Raw genomic sequence first — 6,028 nt, forward strand, 5'->3', positions numbered from 1 at the left:
ACAGCCTTGTCAAAAAAAATTATAGATAAGTTTTAAATAAAGAAAGTCAGGATTCCACGAAAGCAGTTGCCAGGCAAGGCAAGTGCCCCTCTTAACTCTGGCAGCTGGAATGAACTGATAGCTGTGAGTCTCAAGCACGAGCACAAATACTAAAGATACGCTGTAGAGGAGCATTTGGTGATCAGGGGTAGGGGAACCAATGATCTTATCTTTGCTAATTAGCGTGCAGGGATTCCAAGCTAAAACAAATAATTAAAAAAGAAAGAGAGAAAACATACACTCCATGCACACAAGAGAGAGACAGAGGCAAAGAAGGAGGAATAAAAAGGATCATGTAGTGCAGGGCTGGATATTCTCTCATTCATTTGATGGAGCTTCTAGCTCAGAATGAAACTTGAGAAAAAGCGCAGTTCTCTAAATAACGCTTTAGCTTTTTTAGAAATGCAAACACTGCATTAAAGTTGGCGGAAGAGAATCTTTGTTAAGCAGATCACGCGTTCTTTCCAGCCTGAACCTACACATACTTGCTCAGAAGTCAGTCTCAGGGATTGCAGTGGAACTTACTCCCAGGTAAGTGTGCACAGGATTGCAATCTTAGAAGAGTATCATAAGGAGTCAAAGTTTGTACTCGGAGGCAAGGCAGTGTTATCACTGGATTGCAACCTTTTGGGTCACAGGATCCTACATGTACAAACAACAAGTTTCTATTATGGATTCTGCATAAAAAATAAAGTCCAAAGTAGAGCTATTCAGATCTTGTAGGCAGATAATTTCTGTGTTCTAGCCTGGAAAATCTGCCCCAGAACACACTAATATGAGCATCCAAGCTACAAAAAAGTGGTTAGTCTTCCAGGTGCCACAGGACTCCTGCTTTTGGGGTGGGGTGGGGGGTGGAAACTAGGCTGGTTCTCACAATCCTCATCAGGGCAGAAGAACCAGGCGTGCTCCAGACCAGCAGTCGTGTAAACCCAAACAGAAAGGTAGAAGGAGAAGGGGAGAGTGATCATGTGGGAGGCAAGAGCCGGGTAAGACGGGCACGGCCTACCCAGATTCTCTCCCCAGCATTTTATCAGGGGTGGGCGGAAAGCTCAATGCCTCCCACACAATCCCTCTCACCTCCTCCTACCTTGCTGTTTGAATTTACACAGCCACTGATCTGAGGCATGCGCAGATTTCCTACCCTGGTTGCAGAGGAGGCTCATCTGACCGAGCCAGGGGGGCTCCAAACGGGACACAACTGCTTCTAGTTCCTGGTAGCCTGACTGTGCCTGTTTCTCTCATCCCACCCTGCCCTGTGTTAACTGCCTGCAGGCTGGCCATTCATCAGGTAGAGCTATGTAGGACAAGCTGCCGCCGCCTGGCAGGCTGCTCCTCCTATCCTGTTTAGAATCATGTGAACAAGTCTAGTGCCCATCATTCTTGACTTTTTAAAGACGATGTCAGGCAGGGAATTAAGAGAGGCCCTTTTGTAAGACAGGCCAAAATCCATACTTGCCGTGCATACTTGTTTTGCACCAGAAAATATAATAATTGAGCTTCTAATAAAATCAGAGAAATATATTTGCAGGGGAGGAAAGATGAGATATAATTAAAAAGTGGAAAAGTCAAACCACAGACTAGAAATAAAACATAATCATCTATGTGTTCATTAACATAGATAAAGCCTGAAGTAATACATAACTTCACTCAGCTTGATGGAACTACCTGTTTTGAAAATGCATTTCATACTAGTACTAGTAACAGGCATATTTACATACTACAGTACTGCTGTAGTATCATGGTGGGATTATATTTCACAGCTGTGGGCCCCTGGGGTGGAGATGTTGAGTGTGTGCTTGGGAACAGATGGTTTGGGGTGTGTGTGTGCTTGGTGTGTATGTATGGTGTGCATGAAAGGCTGGGGGTGTTTTAGAAGGGTGTGTGTGTGTGTGTCAGGGAAACAAATTTATGCTAGGCCAAGCAGATATTTGCAGACCTTTGAACAAGTTGTCTGCAACAACTTTTCCTACCAATTCGAAAATGGATACAGACAGCAGACTTGAAAAATGCGATGACTTTCCCCAGAAAAAGCTATTTCCCCCCTTTTTCCAATTGCATCCAGCATGAGAGAAGAATTCTCTGTAGCCCCAAAGCTTACATACTGGATTGAGTTCTCTGTAGCCCCAAAGCTTACATACTGCATTGAGGACTTTCCTCCTGATAAAGGTGTGGTTGTATCATCCTTGTACTTTTTGCTGTTCTTCAAATAATCTTGCACATTCCATTTTTATAACAGCTGTAGGTATGTACCATGTACCATATGGAGGTGTGGCCGTAGCTCAGCGGCAGAACATCTGCTTTGCATGCAGCAGGTCCCAGGTTCAAACCCTGGCAACATCTCCAGGTAGGTCTGGGAGAGGCTCCTGCCTAGAACCTTGGAGAGCTGCTGCCAGCCAGTGTAGACGATACTGAGCTAAATAGAGCAATGATCTGACTCGGTATAAGGCAGCTCCCATTTAATCACCTTTTCAATTCAGAACTGCATAAAAGAGGGGATTATTCTACTCATGCAGAGAACCAACAGTGATGATACTCTGTGTTTTGGTAGAATATGAATACGACAAATATTTATATTCCGCTTTTCCACAGAAGTTCCCAAAGCGATAGAAATAAATAAAATGGCTCCCTGTCCCCAAAGGTCTCACAATCTAAAAAAAGAAACGTAAGAGAGACACCAGCAACAGCCTCTGGAGGGATGCTGTGCTGGGGATGGAGAGGGCCAGTTGCTCTCCCCCTGTTCAACAAAGAGAATCGGCACTTTAAAAAGGTGCCTCTTTGCTCAGTTAGCAGGAAGACATGATAATCCCTACAGAAGTGTGGGGATCACCTGGTGTGGTCATTCAGTAGCAAGGAGCATGCACTCTGCATATGTGCGGAGACACCCTCCTGCCTTCAGGCAATGCTAATGCAGCTGGAAATTTGATACACAGTGAACCCTGAAGTGGGCTGAGGATGGCAGTGATCATTCACTGAGCAATTGCTGGTGTCTCAAAAAGCAAGCACAGGAGATGGGAGATGCCCAGATGTGTGCAGAAGCGGTGATGTTGTGTGCTGTCTGCGTGAGCAATGTCAGACCCACACGGCATGCATGCACCGCAACCAACTCCAACATTCAGCATCTCCCAGGAGGCCCCCCGAGAATTATTTCTGCAGACGACCTTGGAGGCGAAGGAAGCAGAGCGCCTGGTTCTGCCAGGAAGCACCAGCATTTGGGGGGTGGGGGAGGAAATCCCAGACTTCAATGCCCTGCCATATTTTCTGCTGGGAAAGGGAGATTACTCTGTGTGTGTGTGTGTGAGAGAGAGAGAGAGAGAGAGAGAGAGAGAGAGAGAGCAAGCAGAGAGAAGAAGCAGGGATTCCCTTGCTCCAACAGAGCATGCTGGCCTCTAGAGGGTGGGGCCGAGGGGGGGGGAAATCTTGCAATCAGGAGGAGGGGAAGGGAAACCTCACACTAGACTGTGGCAAAGGGAAGCCCGTGTATCCCCCCCCCCCGCGAGGTGTGTGTGAGAGAGAGAGAGAGAGAGAGAGAGAGAAATCATTTATTTCCCTTTGAAGCCACGGAAGAGGAAGAAAAACCCACCCATGCGGGGGGGGGGCGATGCTCGCGAGTAGCCATGGAGGGGCTGCCTGAGCCCAGGGAAGAGGATGGAGGAAGAGTGGGAGCGCCCTTCTGCACTGAGCGCGCCCGCAAGGGGGGGGGAGGTTTGCGGGGGGTGGTGTGTGTGTGTGTGTGTGTTGCGGGAGGGGGTCCTTTTACGGTTCTGTCTGCCTCGTGCCAAGCGGAGAAGCAGCGGCGCGGCACATCCCTGGGTCAGGGAAGAGGAGAAGCCGGGACCGGAGCCCTCCCCACGGCAGTCTCCAGGGCTGCTCTCCCCGGAGCCCGAGAAGAAGACCCTGGAGTCACACTGCGCGCTGCACGCCGGGGGCTGGGAGAGGAGATGCCCTGCCCTTCCCAACTCCTCCGGGGCGCTCTCGCCTCCCCTCCCCTCCCCTCCTCCCTCAGGCAAAGAGGCGCCGCCGAGGGCTTCCCTCCTCGCCGATCCCCCCTTCGCGGCTTGCACCACCACCACCACCGCACATGGCTTTCATTACAGACAGGGGGAGCGTGATGCGAGCCCCCCCCCCGTGGTTGCTGGCAACTCGGGACACTGTCCGCCGCCGCCCACCCGCCCCGGCACGGCTGCATCTCGGCCCCGGTTTCTTCTCCCCAGAGAGCGTTGCAACGGTATCTTGCCGCCGCACACTTGATGCATGCAAGAGGGCTGGCCGTCAGAGCAGCAGACTGGGGAACTCCACGCCCCAGAGCCCTTTGGAGGGGGGGGGAACCCCAGCTTGCAAGGGGGGCCCTGGCGAAGAGACCGACTCCACTCCAGCCCGGGCTGCTCCCCCGTGCACTTCTTCTCCGCCCCCCCCCCCGTCCTCCCGCCGCGGCAGTTCAGAGGACGGGGCCGTAATCTGCAATTCGAGGCAACCCAGCCAGCAGCAAGACAGGAAGAAGACCCGGGCGAGGGGGGGGGGGGCGTGTTGCAAGGTTGGCTCCGATTCCCCTCCCTTTCTTCCCTCCTCCGAGGAAACACCCTCTCCTGTGCCCCCCCTTGCCCCATCGCCTCCCACCCTCCCCACACTGATAGCAAGAAGAGTTGTATCTATACCTAGAGATATTTAATTTTTATTTTTAAAAGGGGGGGGGGGGGTACTCACGTTCTCTGCATCCGAGGCCCCTGCAGCCTCTCCGCTGGCTGGAGCACATTCGTGCCTTGCTCCTCGCTTCTTTTTTTAAGGTCCAGAATCGACACCCTTTGAGGAAAGCGGCGGGGGGGGGGACGGGGGGGAGCAAGCGTTAAAAAAACACACACACAACTGGCTGGCAGGGTCTCCACTGCGCACGCGTCCCCCGGCCCCAACGATTGACTTCCTAAAGCAACTGCAGCCTTGCACTTCCTCGCGTCAAGCAAGCGAACCCCCCTCCCTCGCCTCTTTTGCAGGACCGGGCAGCAGGGGGCACGTCGTCTCCCCCCCCCCCCCGCCACGCGTTGCAACCAGTCACTGCAGCCTGCAAAGTGGCCACGGCAGCTGCCGGGAGAGGCGCTCGCTTTGCAAAGAGCCGCAAACAGCAATGGCCAACATCTGCATTGCATCTCCCGCCGGCAGAAGTTGGGGGCGGCAGCTTCGCCCTGCCTGGCTCCAGATGTGAGAAAGTTCAGGCTTCCCTTGCGCGCCGCCGCGCGCCCCACTGGGGGCTCCTCTGCGCGCCTGATCAAAGAGGCCGCGCCTGCCACGCGCCGGCCTGCCTCTGCACCGGGCTGTGTCGCGGGGGGGTGCGGGCAGGGTTTCCCCGGAGGAGCCCCGGGACATGTGTGCATGCAGCGCCAAGCCGGAAGACTGGCGGCGCCCATGGAAATTCCTCGTGCACAGTGCCTCTGAGGACGTGCAAAGTGCTTTCCCTTTGCCACAGAGGGATTTCCTTGGCTCACCACATAGCGGATGGGGTTTCCAGTGCAACGTCGGAAGGAGGGAGCCAGAGGCAGGGAGAGCTCACTGACGCAGCGTGCATCACCCAACGAGTCATAATTCGGGACATTCTTGCAACCCCATACTTCCGAGTCCAAGGATGAGTGCTGCCCGACACCCACCCCCACCCCCGCCCCGCATCATTTATTACATAGCTGAAGATGCCGCTCTTCCTTCTGTCGCTGGCATTTCCCCATTGCAAGCCAGACAGAGAGGCTTGTTCTTTAGGTTAAAGCTAGTCGGCCTACAGTCGTCTACACACAGCGGAACCAGCAAATCGCACACGGCATGGTTCCTTCGTGTTCGTGTGCCTTCATATGGATGTACAGTATCGAGAAGATAAGATGCACTCAGGAACACACAGATTTCATTTCTGTCTGTAAAGCTATTTCTGGACATTCGCACTAACACCTAACCCCCCCCCCCCTCCACTTTTCACAATATCAAACCTGCCATTCAAAACTCCAGGATTGTTTTC

The 6,028-nt window shown here is 52.9% G+C and overlaps 1 protein-coding gene across 1 annotated transcript in view; it reads right to left on the minus strand.

Moving 5' to 3' along the window:
- The window catches only part of RGS19 (regulator of G protein signaling 19), an 87,651-nt gene extending 82,435 nt beyond the window's left edge, over positions 1–5,216 (minus strand). The window contains exon 1 of the mRNA XM_053250071.1: positions 4,741–5,216. The gene's annotated coding sequence lies outside the window, so the exon portion shown is untranslated. The remainder of the gene's footprint in view (positions 1–4,740) is intronic.
- Between the last annotated feature and the right edge of the window lie 812 nt (positions 5,217–6,028).

This window comes from Hemicordylus capensis, chromosome 4, assembly GCF_027244095.1.
Source record: "Hemicordylus capensis ecotype Gifberg chromosome 4, rHemCap1.1.pri, whole genome shotgun sequence".
Classification (NCBI taxonomy): Eukaryota; Metazoa; Chordata; class Lepidosauria; order Squamata; family Cordylidae; genus Hemicordylus; species Hemicordylus capensis.